The 15,927-nt window shown below is 36.4% G+C and overlaps 1 pseudogene; it reads left to right on the forward strand.

Moving 5' to 3' along the window:
* LOC102973016 overlaps positions 1-15,927 on the forward strand; it is a 122,256-nt pseudogene that overhangs the window by 91,571 nt on the left and 14,758 nt on the right.

A 15,927-nucleotide genomic window follows, 5' to 3' on the forward strand; every position in this document is an offset into this window, starting at 1 on the left:
ACTTTGTTCCCAGACTGAAACAAAGATGTGCCATCAGAACACAATGTTTATATGCCAGTGTTCCTTAGGCATATAAATAATATCCCTGAGATGCAGAAAGTATTGTTACTTTTACTGATGGAAATTTAATCCTGTTTGATTGCCGACTCATCCCAGATTCAACACTTCCCCCTTAGTTATCTTCATTCAGGCATAGTCAGTTGGGACATGAGCTTGAAAGTGCAATAGCAAATGGGGGAACATGAAGATAAAATCCACATGGGAAGAAGAAAACATAGCACTTTCCCATATCACTATCCAGACCATTGAACCATGGCATCAGCATTGTTATGCTTACTTTTGGACACTTCATTTCATAGGCAGAAGATACCATGTTGTCCACGTTCTGGTTTCCAAAGCTTCCAAACCAGATATGCTCTGATCAGTATTCTAGATTAAAATTTAGAAAATCATAACATACACTTTGGGCTCTACAAAATTTTGTTTTACTATAGACCCAAGCACTTTCCTTTTGACATGAAAATGTTGTGCTTCCATTCCTTGTAAGAGACTTCAGTGACCATGCATAATGGAAAAGGTGGGTCAGCTGGTTGCCTTTCATAAAGCAATAGCACCTCCAAGGCTTCAAAATGTTTGCTTTATAAACTACCCTCAACCTGTCACTTACAATTTCTGTTTTCATTATAAATAAGCAGCAAAATGTGCAGACTGCCTGTGTTGCAGTAAAACACAGCTGTTTCCATTTGCTTTCCCATCAGTTTCATTTTCACATCATTCTGCAGTAGAATTGAATTGAATCATTTCATCTCTGGTACAAGGAGTGTTCTGCAGTTTAGTAACCAGTCAGCCTGTAATCTTTAATTTCACTTCCTTTTGTTTCCCAATAGCCTAGAGTTTGGTTTCCTAGGACTTTGGTTTCAAACTGTGGCATTCTTTTTTTTTTTTTTATTTTTTTATTTTTTTATTTTTGGGACCGAGAGAGACAGAGCATGAACGGGGGAGGGGCAGAGAGAGAGGGAGACACAGAATCGGAAACAGGCTCCAGGCTCCGAGCCATCGGCCCAGAGCCTGACGCGGGGCTCGAACTCACGGACTGCGAGATCGTGACCTGGCTGAAGTCGGACGCTTAACCGACTGCGCCACCCAGGCGCCCCCCAACTGTGGCATTCTTAATACGGTATGTGCTGGGCTTGGATGCTAATAAACAACTGACCACACCTCGCTCCTCCACAAAATTAAAAGAACTTTGGCTAATTCTGAGTATCAAAATGTAGTAAGTCTTTCAATTTCAGGTAGTTGGGGAAGAGATTGTGATTTTTCATCACTGGGAAAAATGCAGTTTGCATGTGAATTATTCAGGTTATGAAAGACAAATATTACATGTGAATTGTATGTACCACAACAAAAGAAAACCTGGCTATTATTATTTAATAATAGCTATCATGTTCACGGTATGTATTTTTCAGAGGTTGACAACATATTGTATCACTTAATTTTTTCAACTGTACTGATTAAGGCAGGTAATATTATTAACTCCTTCTTCTAAACTATATTAGAAAGGTAATTAATATTATCTCAAAGTCACCTAATCAAGTGGGTAGAACATTGAACATACCTTCTTGATTGAGTGAATAGAGACATCAATTAATAAGTCTTAGAGCTGTAATTCCAATCCATATACAGTACTCCTTTCCCAAAGAGCACATTTTCTTACCCATGCTTATATCACCAGTTTTTGGAGTGAGCTTCTGCCCCATACAAAGTTGGCTATGTTTTGTGAACTCTCATTTAGGTTCTGTGCTGTTTCTTCACCTGGTATCTGTATTCATACTGACAGTATGAAATTCTCTAGCATTCTCAGGTGAACTCCCAACAACAAATATGGACCCTGTCACTTACTATTCGTGGATGCCCTTGATCTTACACTTGCTAGGAGGACACTAGCAATCATTGGTTCTCAGGGGTTGACAGATAGTTAAAAAAATAAGGCCATAGGACATGAGTCATACTCCCAGGAAAACTGATAATTGGGTGAGAGCTCTGTGTATAATAAGATCCTCCGGTTTATGTATTAGACTGATGGCTTGTGAGGACTTCAATTTTACTACATCTTGGGAGTATTAAATATTGCTGTACATGGGAATATTGTAGTATTCTTACTCAGCCCAACTGTGCCAGAGTCCAGCTCCAGCAGGTCCAGGGGTTCCCGAAGGATGAACGGTGTCGGTGAAAAAGTGAAAATAAAACAAAAATAAAAAAAAAACAAAAAATAAAAATGGACACAGACAACAGCAGTGTGTTGAACTGGCCAATTTATTGTAGCAAACGTGGCATTATATATGCTAGTGATTTCCTTGTAGCATACATCATCTATGTTTTTCTAACATCACCTAGTTTTAAAAATGTTCCTACATGTTTAAGAAATAACATGGCGATTTTCTCATAAAGTTCCCACATACCCTTTGATTATTGATTAATTTCTTACCTTATTCCATTATACATCTGCGTTTATCTATAATCTACAAAGCATTTGCTTTGCTGTTCTCGTGAAAGGCCCTCCATTTCTCGATGCCTCAAGTGGAACAGTTACAAGGACATGACCTCCTAACCACATGAAGAACAATGTGTTTGCCTCAGTCTGAGGTGCCGGGAAGGGGCCAATAGGGCCTTAGAAACCCATGCCTCACACGTTCTCAGAGAGACAATGCTCCTAGGAACTAATGAACCATTCTGTACCTTAACCGACTAGGTTCAGTCATCATCTGGAATGCCTCCAGGGGGCCAGGTGGGCCTAGGGGTTGAAGTCATCTGTGCCCAGAGATACACTCCTTAGTTGCTGGAGTGAGGCTTTCAGATCCATATATGTCTCCTTTACAGGCCCTCTTTGCTGGCAAATGTATGAGGCTATCCTTCCTGTAAGTAGAGGAATCTCCATAGGGAATAGCTAAACGTAAGGCCACACAATTTCTTGCGGAACCTCGTTTTCTTCCCTAATGGTTCTTTTCCCAGGAGGCCTACCGAGGACAATTCCCTAACAGACAATACCCGAGGTACTTTAATAAAGCCAAATTACCTAAAAGCGGGAGTACAAGAAGCTTCACTGTCGGTAGGCCGCCTTGCAGTCACCAATCCATCCACAGCCAGGGCCTTGCCACTCAGGCTGGGATAGCTTGCCTTCCAGCACAACTGAGGCAAAGTTTTTTTTGGGGGGGACAATCTTCTTGCTTAGAAACCATTGCTCTTGGTTCCCTCCACTTTCTCCCTGTCCTTCCTTGGCTTCCCATTCGCAATATTCCTCATATCAAATATTTATTGCATTCTTCTACATTTTTTGTTACACTAACACTTAAAGGCATATCAGCAAAAGGCCAATTGCCCATGAAAACCATACAAATAATACTGAACTGAAAATTCATAATGCCTTTTTGAGATTAGAGATTCAAAGCTTTCCTTTTTTTTAATTTTTTAACGTTTTATTTATTTTTGAGAGAGAGAGAGAGACAGAGACAGAGAGACAGAGTATGAGTGGGGGAGGGACAGAGAAAGAGGGAGACAGAATCCAAAGCAGGCTCCAGACTCCAAGCTGTCAACACAGAGCCCGATGCAGAGCTCAAGCTCACGAACCATGAGATCATGACCTGAGCCAAAGTCGGACGCTTAACCAACTGAGCCATCCAGGCGCCCCGAGACTGCAAACTTTCCTAAATTTGGAAAGATGATCCATGTCTATGGTCTCTCTCAAAGAAAATCATAATCTCTTCCTTCCTACAAATAAATGAGCCAAATGATATCTTCTAGTAGAAAGTTTCTATATCCACATAAGAAGAGAGTTTTCATATATTCCTTGTCCCCACATATACACAGCCTTACCCACTGTCAACATCCTGTACAAAGGTGGTACATTCATTACAATCAGTGAACCTGCATCAATTCATCATTATTACTCAAAGTCCACAGTTTACATTAAAGTTCATTTTTGGTACATTGTATGAGTTTTGACAAATGTATCTTGACATATATCCACAATTACAATGTCATATAGAATTGGCAACCACCCAGTCTTTTTACGGTCTCCATAGTTTTGCCTTTTCTAGAATATCATATAGTTGGAATCATAGAGCATATAGTCTTTTCAGATTGGCTTCTTTCACTTACGGAGATGCATGAATGTTTCCTCATGTCTTTTCATGGCTTGATAGCTCATTGCTTTTTAGCATTGAATGGTTTTCAAGTGTCTGGACATACCATGGTTTATTTATCCATTTACCTACTGAAGTATATATATCTTGGTGGATTCTGAGTTTGGGCAATTACAAATAAAGGTGCTATAAACATTTGTGTGTAGCTTTTTGTATGGACGTAGTTTTCAGCTCATTTAGGTACATACCGAGGAGCAGGATTGCTGGATTTTTTGATACGTGTATGTTTAGTTTTATAGGAAACTGCCGAGCTGTCTTCCAAAATGTGTGTACTAAACAAACAAACAAAGCCCAGTGTGTCTGTACCATGTCACTATATTCCGTATTCCAGCCATCAGTGAATGAAAGTTCTTATTGCTCCACATCTTAATCTGCATTTGGTATTGCCAGTGTTTTTTTTGTTTTTTGTTTGTTTGTTGTCTATTCTAATAGGTGTGTAATACAATCTCATTGTTGTTCTAATTTTCAAATCCTTAATAATGTATAGTGTAGAATATTTTTCATATGCTTGTTTGTCACCAGTATATCTTCCTTGGTGGGCTATTCAAATATTTTGCCCATTTTTTAAAACTGAGTTGTTTGTTTTCCTTTTGTTGAGACTTGTTTGTATATTCTGGATAGCAGTCCTTTGTTAGATATGTCTCTTGCAAATATTTTTTCCCAGGTTTGTGGCTTGTCTTCTTATTTTCGTGACAGTGTCTTGTACAGAGCAGAAGTTCTTAATATTAATGATGTCCAGCTTAATCAATTACTTATTTCATAAATCATGACCTCAGTGTGTATTTAAAAATTATTTGCCAAACCCAAGGTAACCTATATTTTCTCCTGTTATATCCTGCAAGTTTTATAGTTTTGCATTTTGCATTTAGGTCTATGGAATTTTGAGTCAATTTTATGAAAGGTGTAAAGTCCATGTCCAGATTTTTTTTTTTTTTTTGCAACAGGTGTCCAGTTGTTCCAAAACCATTTGTTGAAAAGTCTATCTTTTCTCCATTGCATGGCCTTCTTTTTAAAAAATCAGTTGGCTGTATTATGTGGTTCTATTTCTGGGCTCTTTATTCTATTCCATTAATCTCATTCCAGGAGTGTTAATGCTTATCTCATACAACGTTAATGGCAAATATATAAGATAGCCATTGTTACACTCATTTTGTAGATGAGAAAAAGTAGGTTTTTCAAGGCTAATGACTTTGCTCAGTGTCTGACCCATCTGCATTCAAATTCAGCTCCACATTGCTCTATTGTTTCTTCTCATTCCATGAAATCAAATATAATATTTATACATAAGAGTTTGGAGTTTGGGTAGAATACACACACGCACACAAAAATGATAAGTAGAGTAAGTTCAACATTATTTAATACTAGCACAGTTGTTCTTCCTTTCTCTCTTATTTTTTGGTGCTCCTTTAGGCTCTCTTATTTTAAATCTTTATTTGGGTCTGGATCAACACAAAAGGTTAAGAATTTTAATACATACCCTGAGTATTTAAATCATAAAACTATTCACACCTGAACTTGTTCTATATTTAGGGTGAAGATTGTGTGAATAACTTGACTTATTTGCACATTAGAATGTTTTTATACCCTGGTCTTAGGCATGAGCCTAAATAAAGATATTAATGCTCTTTTAAAAAATCGTGAAAAATATAAGACCAGTTATTTGCTTTTGTAAAGCTTTTTTAAAAGCCACAACATCAAGGAAGGAAGAAAAGTTAGTTCAAAGGAACCCAGTTTGCAAAAAAGGGATTGCATGTGATTTTCCTTCTGGTCTATTTTTAAGGTATTCAGTGTATATACCGTCACTGGGGATACTGCTTGACAGATGAATCTGTCACTAAGAAAAAAGATAATCATGTTTTTTAAAACTATCCTAAGAGAAATCAGAAAACTCTTTGCAAGTAATGGGAATTTATCTGAAATAAGATCTAGTAGAGACCCATTAATATTTTTTGAGATAAATTTCTTTATTTCCTTATCCTAAATTGCATAGCAATAGAGGTTTAAAGGACATGCTATTTATTTGCAAATAGTATTTTCCCCAGTGTGATGGGAGTAATCTCAACAGGAAAAATGGTGTTAATGGCTTAGAAAAAATGTCAAATGGTGAGATGGCTTTATTATTCACACTCTATCTTATATGAATTGGAGACTATAATGATCGCAGAGAAATTAAGACATTTAATAATCATTTAATTGACATTTAAAAAAATTTCTTACTTCAGCAGATACTAAATTACCTTCTCTTTTGTGTTATTTGCAGGTCTATTTCAGCTTATTTAGAAATATTACAAGTGAATCAAGGGCTAAATACATCAACATAGAAATTATTGTTGACTACTAAACTTGAATAGAATATTAATGATCTTAATTGAAGTCTTTTACTTTCTTTAAAATTCTTCTTAAGTGTGATTGTAGTTTGAAAAGTGATTGTAAAATAGTGTACTAGAATTTTGAAGTGATTTTCTCAAGTGTCTCTGACACTATATTTACTCTCCTTTGAAATAAATGGATACTTTTCCTTCCTTGCTAATGTTGAGAATTCCACTTGGAATTTAAAGCAGTTTTGATGGCCTTCTTAAAATAAATATGCATTCTTTTAGAAAAAATTGTTATTCTTTCTTACTTCCTTCTGGTCACTGTAAAGGAAAGAATTCTCTGAGTTTTCTCTGTCAAGATACAGAATATAGCAGCTTTATTTTCATTGAAATTATTCTTATTTAACAATATAATAGTAGTACTAGTAATAATTTATTACATGATTATTTTGTTTCAGACCTTTTACTAAGCCCCTTTGATATGGATTATTTTCTTCATTGCTTGGTTTTGCAATTTTTTTTAAGTCATCCTACCAGAAAATATACTTATTTATAAGTGTGTGTAGGTTACTATATAAGAAAACAATAATAGCAAAATATTTTGTGAGAATTCACTTAAATGTACATTATTTTTTGAATACATTTTTTTAAACCTTAAAATATATGTATAAAGTTAAAAATTCAATAGTGCTAAAAAAAGCACATAGAACATTCATGGGCAAATAATGGACCTGAAGTAGGTTGTATCCACGCAACATGGAGCTATCGTGGATTATTCCAATACAGATTATGAGGACTGACTGGATTTTGAAATAATATACTTTTATGTGTTGGGATAGTTGATTTTATGTGTTCACTTGACTGGAATTAGTGATGTTCAGATAGCTAGTAAAGGATTATTTCTGGTATGTCTGTGAAGATGTTTCTGGAAGAGATTAGGATTTGAATTGGTAGACTAAGTAAAACAGAAAGGTGGAAGAAGACTCTATTTGCTCTCTGTGTAAACTGGAACATCCACCTTCCCCTGTTCTACAACATCAGCCCTCCTGGTTTTTAGACCTTCACCTTGGATCTGGACTTATACCTTTGGGCTCCCCTGGTCCTCTGGCCTCTGGACTCAGAATGAATTATACCACTGGTTCTCCAGCTTCCAGACAACAGATCATGGAACTTTTTGCCCTCCGTAATGAACAGGCCTGAGTAGGCTCTGAAGGCATAAGTTAGTAACATGAAAAAGTGGCCCAAATGTCTGTGGTCACCGCTCCTGCTTTTCTCTCCCAGACTGCACCTATTGTCTTATGGGAAATTCCCTGTGATCATTTGACAGAGGAAGTGAAGGCCTGTTTATTGGTGGTTCTGTAGAACATGTAGGCATCACCCAAAAGTGGACAGCTGTCCGTATCCCACTACAACCCTTCTCTGGGGCATTCCTGAAGGACAGTGATGAAAGAAATTCTCCCAGTGGGCAGAACTTTGGGACCTGAACCTGGTTTACTTTGCTTGGAAGGAGAAATGGCCAGATCCACGGTCACATACTGATTAAAATGCTGTAGCCAATGGTTTGGCTGATGGCCAGGGGCTTGCAAGGAACATGTTTAGAAAATTGGTGATAAAGAAATGTGGGTAAGAGATATGCAGATAGACCTCTCTGAATGGGCAAAACACATGAAGATATTTCTGTCTTATGGCACTGTTCACCAGAGGATGACCTTAGTAGAAGAGGGCTTTCATAACCTAGTAGGTAGGATGACCTGTTTTATGGATACCAGTCCTTCTTCAACTATCCCTGTCATCACCCAATGTGTTCATGAACAAAGATGCCATAGAGACAGGGATGGAAGTTATACATGGACTCAGCAATCTGGACTTCTACTTAACAAGACTGAGATGGCTGCAACCACCACTGAATGTCCAATCTACTAGAAGCAGAGATAAATATTCAGCCCCCCAATATGGCATCATTCTCTTGGATGATCAGACAGCTATCTGCTGGCAAGTCGATTAGATTGGACAGCTTCCAACATAGAAGAGGCAACATTTGTCCTTACTAGAATAGACACTTACTCTGGATATGGTTTTGCCTTCCTTTCATGCAATACTTTTGTCAAAACTACGATCTGTGACTTACAGAATGTCTTATTCATTGTTATGGTTTTCTACATTGCATTCTTTGTAATAGAGAACTCACTTCATAGAAAAAAAAATACAGCATGGATTTATGCTTTATGGATTCATTTGTAGCCTTGTTCTCCAATATCTTGAAGCAGCTGGCTTGACAGAATGGTGAAATGGCTTCCGAAAACTTGGTTACAGTATGAATTAGGTGGTAATAGCTTGAAGGGCTGGAGCAGGGTTTTCCAGAAGGCTGTATATGCTCTAGATCAGCATCCAGCATGGTGCTGTTTCTCTGGTAGTTGAGATTTATGGTTTAAGAGATGAAGATGGAAGTGGTACCATTCACCGTTACCCTGGTGATCCACTGGCACAATTTGTGCTTCCTATTTTTGTGACTTTATGCTTTGCAACCAAGAGTCCTTAGCTGCAGTGGGAAGAATGTTTCTACACAACAATGATTTTATTGAACTGGAATTTAGGACTGTCATCCAGCTACTTCCTCCTGCCTCTTAATCAACAGGCAAATAAAGGGAGTTACAGTGTTTTGACTAAGGTGAGTGATCCTGAGCACCAAGAGGAAATTGAAAAACTACTCCATAATGAGGGTAAGGAAGGGTATGTCTGGAATTTGGGAGAGCCCTTCGGTAATCTCTTTGTGTTACATGCCCTGTGATTAAGGCTAATGAGAAACTATAATGATGCAATCCAGACCCTTCAGGGAGGAGAGTTTGGGTCATCCTACCAGTTAAAGGACAATGACCAGTTTAAATGCTTGCTGAAGGCAAAGGGATAACAGAATGAGTAGCAGAAATTAGTGATAAATACCATCTATGACCATGTGATCAATTGCCAGAAAAAAAAAGGACTATAATTGTCATGAGTATTTCTTCCTTATTTTCTTTATGAATACATTTGCATGTTTATATGTAAATATAATAAGCAAACTTATTTGTTCTCTTATTTCTCTTATTATCTTACCATGTAACATAAGAATACTTGACTTTATATCAGTATTAAGTATTGGTAATTTTTCATCATCATTTTTAAGTTAGGAGATATTAAAAGAAAAGTAAACATCAGTTAGGGACTTAACCTCCTCTTCTGGGGAAATGTGTTGTCAGTTGTATGCAGCACAGTTGTATCATCTTAAGTGAAATTATGACCTTGTTATTGTATTTATTTGAAGATTAAATATAGTTTAAGGAGATACATAGGAAGACAAGGGGAGGACATGAGACAGAAAGGTTTTGTGTCAACTTGACTGAGCTAACATATGAACAGATAGCTGGCAAACATTATTTCTGGGTGTATCTGTGAGGTGTATCTGGAAGAGATTAGCATTTGAGTTTTGTAAGCTGAATAAAGGAGATCAACCTCACCAATGCAAGTTGACATCACCCCATCATTTGAGGCCCTACAGTGAACAAAAAAGTAAAGGAAAGGCAAGTCTGCTCTCTGCTTGAGCTGGAATATCTATCTTCTGCACTCAGACATCAATGTTTCTGGGTTTTGGGGTTTAAACACTTGGCCTAGGGGGGTCTGGGTGGCTCAGTCAGTTAGGCATCTGACTCTTGATTTTGGCTCATATCATGATCTCATGGTTCGTGAGTTCGAGCCCTGTGTCAGACTCTCTGCGGACAATGTGGAGTCTGTTTGAATTCTCTATCTTCCCCTCTCCCTGCCCCGTCCCCATCAAAAATAAATAAGTAAACTTAAAAAAAAAAAAAAAAGAAAAAAGATTTGGCCTAAAACTTACACTCTTGGACTCCTGATTCTTGGGCCTTTGGACTCCATCTGGAAGTTATATCATTGGCTCCTCTGGTTCTCAGGCCTTTGGACTTGGACTAAATTTCACCACTGGCTTTCCTCCTTCTCCAGGTTGCAGATCTTGGAACTTCTTGGAATTCCTATAATAAATTCCTATATATATTTTTTTCATCTATAGATGAAATATATATATATATATATATATCTTTTCAAAAGCCTACACCCTTTGAAGAATGAAAAGCATCACAGAAGACAAGTAATATTAGAGAAGGCATTATGTGTATGATCAAATTGTCTGTATCGTACATTACCTATACCTTTACGCTAGAATATAGGTCATTTATTGGGAGTAAACTAGAAATGGAAATAGAGACTAACTGGAAGTGATGAATGTATATGAAAAAATTATCTATCTATAGGTATCTATATGTATAGATCTAGATATATATTTGGCTTTATTTCTTTGGAAAGCCCTAATAAATGTGTGTAGTAGGATTTGAAAGATGGTCAAGCCATCACTCAATATCTGAAATAAAAAGCCAAAGCTGACTTTATTGTTTGCTTTAATAAGAGAGAGCTATGCTGGTCAGGCGTACAAGGTCATATATTAGGTCATCCTTATACAAGGATTCAGGGAAGCATGGTGCTTAGCGATTGGCTAACTTTACTTCTAGACGTGTAAGTAGGCAAACATAATTTGTAGAATTATGATGCTATAGAAGGATGACACTGTTGTTAACTGGTTGAAATTCAGGGACATATTTTTAAGAGATAGTTCATTGTTGATTGGCTGACTTTGAAAAGCAAGCAGCCAAAATTAATTGGTTGGATTAATGTTTGTTGAAGTGGTTGTATTTGTCAGGGTTCAAAAAGAGAAGCATAATGGGAATGTGTATACATCAGTATATACAGATTTATACCCATATCTGTCTACTCTTTCGTCCTTCCTTCCTTCCTTCCTTCCCGATTCTGCTTTGTAAGTGGAAGTCTCTCTTTATCTCTAGGGAATGCCTAAGCCCTCTTTTGAGAAATTCTGATTCAGTCATTCCCACCCAAAATAATCTCTCAAGTTTATTGTCTATTGATTACAGATTTTTTCTTTTGTTAAATTTTTTATGTTAATTCCAGTATAGTTAACATAAAGTGTAATATTAAATGATTATGGATTTTAATTATATCTGCAAAATCTCTTCATGGCAACACCTGGATTAGTGTTTGATTGGATAAGGGGGAAAAGTTGTGTGTGTGGTATAAAATATCCATTTCTTCTCTTCCATCCTCCAACTTTTGTGAGATACTATCTCTTATAGCCCACCCTATCCAAAAACATACTAGGAAGGGAATTTGGGGGATCTATCCAAGATGAACCACCATAAAGTTATCACACAAATTTTCTGTGACCAGAGAGAAAATCTTTTCATTTGTGGGAACTTTTGTTATTCTTATCAATCTTTTCCACTATTTCCTTTCTCTAATTGTCCCCTTTCCTTATACCTCACAACTTTTTTATACTTCACTTACTGCATCCAGGAATGTATGTGGCATAGAATAAAGTCAAAGGAAAATCACTTTGTTCCTGGTCTTTCTTTTCAAAACCCTAGGCCCTTTGGAAAATGAAAGCATCACAGAAGACACAAGTAATATTATAGAACATATCATATGTATGATTAGACTTCATTACTGTCTATTACCTCTAACTTCAGGCTAGAATGTAGATTATTTGTTGGGGGTAAACTAGAGATGGAAATAGAGACTAAGTGGAAGTGATGGATGTGTAAGCAAGGTAACTACAGGACAGAAGGCATGCTGGGTAATGCACTGAAGAGCTGGCCTGACCCTGTATGAGTTTAAGATGAAGGCGAAGTTCTACCTTCAGTTTAGGTAATGCTATACAGAAGAACTGACACATCTGGGATGGGAAAGCACTCTATTGTGTATGTCTTTAGGTAGATATGGTTGCTTAGAATCAAAGATATTTCCTATTCCTGGTTGAGACAAGTAGATGACCCACATCTACCTGAACAGCACAGAAGTAGCAGAGGATATTCTTGGACCTGAAGGAATATCTCAGGTGTGACCTTTGTGGACCTAGGTCTGAAGTCTGTATAGATTAAAGATATCCTACTGGAAGCTTTAGTTAATTGCTGACTTCAAGAACTGCACCCAACCTACAGCCCCAAATCAAATTAAAAAGTATAAACTTAGATACAATCTCCTGGAAAAGTGTGGGAATAACTCTCAAAATGATTAATACCAAATTTCTTCCACCCTGGTAGAGAGGTGGCTCAAAATAGAAATTAGTAGAATTTATAGAAAATAAACATATAAATTAAAATTCAAATACATGAAATCCCTTTGGTTTTTATATTTAATAATGATCAAGTTCTGAATTGTAACTGTAATTACCATCCCAGTATTTTCAATACTTTCTATTTGGTGCTTGAACTGGGGCTTTGATCTTGCTCTTTCCCTCTTTGGCTCTAATACAGTCATTGGGCTTCAAAAAACTGCCTAAAAAAGCCCCCTTGCTCCCACCTTTTTTGAAGAATTTACTTCTTATGGATCATAAGAATAAGAATTTAAAACTTTAAGCCCTCCTACATTCTGCTGGTCAATGAATATGTACTACAGTATGTAATAATACCTAAGTCATTCCTCCACTCTGAACCCAATCCAATTCTATTATTTGATTTTGGAAATGGATTTTGAACATGGGCCTGTTTGACTAATCAGATGATCATTTTCCTATTCTTTTCTATTTAAATGCTGAGTGGCAGAGCTGTATTTGGGAGGGCAATGATTTCATTACACCAACCAGGGGAACTGCCATTCCAGCAAAACAACAAAAGCCAAGTTGGCTAAGGGAAAATGTTCCCTATCACACTGAAGGAGCCACAAGAGAAATACCAACAAATGTCACCTCAGACACAATGACTACAGGATTACAGAAATCTAATTAGCTATTTCATTAACTGAGTCTTGTCTGTGGAGATGGCAAACAATGAGGACGCAGAAGCATCCATTCATTGGAAGTATACGGAACTGTCAAGGAGATTGTTCAATAATTTGTTCTCTGTATTTCTTCAGGTAGTGGAGGTGGGGCTAGCAAGGTTGAGTGACTGATTTAAAAAGATGCATTTCAGAGGGTTTTTAAAAACAGACCACTTCCAGGGAGCTAAATCTGCTGTTGTGGATAATATTGACACTAATGCTTTAGAAATTTCATTTCTTTATTCCAAACAAGCTAATTAGGTAAATTTATAGACATGATATACCAAAGATCGCATCTGACAAAAAACATGAAAAAGATGCTATTGGCACAATTGCATTTTCATACAGCCCTTATACTGTCTATGGATTATAGGTTAAAACTCTTGGAAGGCAAGTGCCTGATCTTATTAGTTCTTATATCCATAGGTTTTAGTGTCCCATACATTTGAAAAGTAACAAATAAGTGAATGAAACAATTTTTAAAAGGAACAAAGGATTTTAACTTCAAAATAACAAAGCAGAAAAAAAAAAAATAAAGCAGAATGAATCTAAGAGAAATGGAAAGAAAGTGATGTTCCTGTTACAATTTGGTTGAAACAAATTACCTGGTCTTCAATTTAATTTCCTAGTAAAATGTTAAGAATTGACATTGGATTTTGATGAGGTTGTTATTGTAGATAAAACCACTGAAACAGATAGCGGTCCAGCTTCTGTCAATTGTATCTTTATATACTTTAGGGCTGGCCAATGTATCCTTAATGGATACTGCACATTAGCAAAGCACACAGTGCATGATTATCCAGTTACCACTTCCCTGGTGTCATTGGCAACTGTTGCTTTGTGGCTTGGCCTCTCTTACTTAATAGTTCAAAAGTTGACATTGGTTAATGGTAAGATCTTAAGGCTTTACCCAAGCTGCCTTCCAGGCATGGCTTCCAATACTTCAGAGAAGCAGATAGATGTATTGTTCCTACAGAGAGATGCATAAAGAAAAGTGAGTGAACATTCTTTTTATTAACAAACAAAGCAAAGCAAAGCAAAACAAAACAAAACAACAAAACCTGGTAGGCAAAAGGCTATGGGAAGAAAAGGAAGACCCAGACAGAATGTGAAGGATGTTGGGACTGGTCCTTTAAGATAACTGAATAGTCAGCAGAAGGGAGTCTTAAGTAGTCTAATGTTATTTATATAATTGGAAACATACCACTCTCAGTACATTAAAGAGCAATTTGTTCCATAAAGTTGTGAGGACATTCTGAATTTTAGAACAACTTGATGTTCACGTGGATGCCAGGGTTCTGATTACACTTTATTTCAAGGCTGAATCTACATATAAAAGTATGTGAGCTGTTTCAGTTCTGCCAAGACAGCAATTATGAAATGAGATGTTCAGACAAGCACGTTGGCTACTTTATTCATAGGATGTTGTATAGCCCAGCTGATTGACTTTGGGGGGCAGTAGTTCAAGCATCATGAACATAATGCAAAGTTTCTTCTCTTTAAGAACTAAACTTTTAGTTTCCCATCCTGTGTTTGCGTTTCAGAATATAACATAGGAAAGAACAAAAGGCCAAACTTCTAACCAATGAATAAGCACTTACATCTCTATGAACTATCACTTTCCAGTTGAAGAGGTTGTGATACAACCCCCCAAATTCAAGACAGTGATACTTAAAAAGATCATCTGCAGAAAAATAAAATTCAGCAAGAATCACCAATGGTAATTCATGACATTTAATTTTTTTCCAGATATATTGAATTTGTTCAAAAACTAATTTTCTACCCAAAGTAGGCACCAGAGCAAGCAAACCTAATAATAGAATATTGGTTTAGAATACTAAACAATGAGATTAATGAAGTAATGCATTGTATTGGAGAAAACTACATTAAAAAAACCCTAAATAACAAAATTGGTTACATTAAGTATAAAAACTAAAGAAAAATAATTCTTTAAAGAAATATTTAAGAAAAAGAAACCTTTAAGGCTTCTTCTTTGCTCTTTATAGATTTTCAGGCGAAAATGTCATTTCAAAAGCTGAATTTGTGTTGGTTTCTTTAAAAAGGGCTAATGCCACTTCATTGACTAGGATTAACACTAACCTCCCTTAGTTAAGTGGAGTTGGCTGTTTGTTTGAACTGAGGTCTCCTGGATATTTTACTGACATCAGTGTTGATCAGTAAAAGATAATGAGCTCATAAATGTAAATATTATATTTCTTAGTGAAAATAGAGCTAAGACAATATATTCCCTCAATTTCAATTCTTATGTGAAACTAAAACACTTTTAAAAAATCCTAGTCATATGAACTGAAGCCTATTATGTCTCCAGCATATACAGTTTTAATTTCTTAATCTGTAAAGCAAGGCTAATAATAATACTCATTCTTTAAAATATTATACAAATGCTGGTGAGAATTAATAATGAATTTGGAAATAATCATCCTTAAGAAAATGATAAGCTTTTCTATATTACTCACATAAGTAGGAGAGACTCTGTTAACCAAAGTCTAGCTGAAAAATAAGAGCTCTTCTAGAAAACC

The sequence above is a fragment of the Panthera tigris genome, chromosome D1, assembly GCF_018350195.1.
Source record: "Panthera tigris isolate Pti1 chromosome D1, P.tigris_Pti1_mat1.1, whole genome shotgun sequence".
Classification (NCBI taxonomy): Eukaryota; Metazoa; Chordata; class Mammalia; order Carnivora; family Felidae; genus Panthera; species Panthera tigris.